Raw genomic sequence first — 2,545 nt, 5'->3', positions numbered from 1 at the left:
TTTAATTTAAGTTTAATAACGAAATAATTTATTTTTGGTTTAATAATATAACATTTTATAAAGATAATAATTAAGTATTATGTTAGATTTCAATTATTATCCTAATTATGTTTTAGATTTTTTATATTTAAAATGAGATGTTTATCTTGTATTTTATTATGTTTATCTGCAGTTAGTTACACGAATTCAGATATTGAGCTTTAATAAGTTGTACATACGCAAAATCTACTTGCAATCTTGGGTTTTAAGTAATATGCATTAATAAACAATACTTTACGTATAAAAATGGTTTTTAAAAGTTTTTGTCAGATGTTTTATAATATAGTATAGCTAAAGCATAGATGGTTTGGATGAAAGGTTTACAATACGTGCAAGAAAGAAAAAACTTATATAGCAGTTGACGTGGCAAACAAGCAAAATCATGAACAAGAAAAGAGGTCCATGGCTGCAGATGCTTTCAACAATATTTTAAAAGGTCAGTCGTGACGGATGACTTGTGTCTTACGTCATGTTAAATTTGTGACACGTCATGGTATACTGTGCGGTGCTTTTAACGCGACATTTGATTTTAATGTTTTATTTGTTAGTTTCTAATATGTAGCTAATTTAAATGTTTAATATCATTGACTAAGGAGCCGTTTATTAAATGTTTATTCGGGTAAGCGCTTACCAAGTTACATTACCTTACCGGATGATCATGGCAATGACCAAGAATCTTACCCGATAAGAGCAAGGTAATGACCGAGAGTCTTACCCGGTAAGTGAGGACAATGACTCTTATTAAAATATATGATTACAAAATATTATATACTATTTTACAAAGTATTTTATGACATAATAAACAATCATTTTAAATAGTTATATTTACTTAAAAAATCTATCCATATTTAGGGGCCGTTTATTAAATGTTTACCCGATAAGTATTTACTGAACAATTTTTCTCATTGAATGAACATGACAAGGGGAAAAAATCTTACACGGTAAGAGCTATGATAAAGATGAAGAGTCTTACCCGGTAAGTGAGGGTGATGACTCTTACCCGGTAAGTGCTTACTAGGTAAATTGTTGCATAAATACGTTTTGATGTACTACAATTTTACCCGGTAAAATAAATTATAGTGTTGACTCCTAACGGTAAGTGTTTACTGAATAAACATTTAAATAAACGGCCCCTTAGTTAAAAATATCTATAAAATAGTTCTAGTAATTTATAAAAATTAATTGTAAATAAAATTTTAGTGTTTCGTATTATATCTTACACCTATGTACACTTTATACTAAAAATCAATTATGATTAGCGTTTTTCGTGTTCTTTTACTTTGATTTATTATCGTTTGAAGTTCCTTTTTTGGTTATATAACTCCACGAATCTCGTTATGGATAACTAAAAAAACAACTAACTAAAAGTAGTCGGATTTTAACGAATTTGTCCCAAATTTCCACTCGGGTGTCAATTGACGTGAACGTGATAACAAATGTAAATTACAAAAGAAGTCCCTGAACTACTACAATTCACATCTTGTAGATTTAATTCATCGCTTCTTTCCTTTCATTATTGGTCCAAAATCAGTATTTCACAACGAGAGCAGTGTTATATCGTTCTGATTATCCTTCAAATATGCCCGTATTGATATGTTGCCTTATACGTAGATAAGCCATATGATATGTAAATTATGTAAAATATCAGTTAAGAAGCAACATGAACGTTTTATAGTATAGTATTATTTTTATTATTTTTACTGATTTATCAAGAAAACAGTCATAAAGACAAAGAACACTGACGATGAAGATGGGGATTGATGATACACCAACTGAAAATCCATTGAGTTTTAATGTAGATGGTGATTGGTGACTATCGAACGAGCACAAAGCAAAACACACTTTTTTGAGTTTAATGAAGATGTTGATGGATGACGAGCAATAAATGAAATCACGATTTATGTTTTTTTAAGTGGGTATTTATAATCATAAAAAAAAGTTTAGGAGTACGTTATATTAACACTTTTTACACTGTAAAAATCCATAAATTCTTCTTTTACGTATGTAAGAACGCTAATAGATATTGACCTCGGTTTTGGGTCGTAATTTTATTTTGGATTTTGGATTCTGTCTTTGATACTTGTAAAAAATCCAAAAAAAAAACCGATGAAGATGGTCAAAGACGAAGATGTTAAAAACAAAGGGTAAATTTGTCATTTACATTCGTGCTAATCACATGGTTATAAAAACACCTACCTAACGTTATTCAAGAGTGGACAAGTCGAGGATGTTTGGTTCTTATTGCGAAAACCCTCCAAGAAAAGTAAATGGTGTACGTGCTTTTATTCAGCTGGAAAGCGACACAACATCACCGTCTGGACCCCATCTGCACTAACATCATGTCAAATCTAAAGAACTCGATAATTTTCTACGTTCGTAATTTTTCATTCGTAATTCAAATTAATACGAATTTCGTGTGTGTTTTAGATCTACGTATTTACAGAATGTGGAGATCCATTGAACAATTATTATCTTGCAATCATCATGTAACGATCACGAGATTATA

Source organism: Cynara cardunculus (assembly GCF_001531365.2).
Source record: "Cynara cardunculus var. scolymus isolate 2C chromosome LG 17, CcrdV1, whole genome shotgun sequence".
NCBI lineage: Eukaryota > Viridiplantae > Streptophyta > Magnoliopsida > Asterales > Asteraceae > Cynara > Cynara cardunculus.
This window is presented reverse-complemented; position numbering follows the sequence as displayed.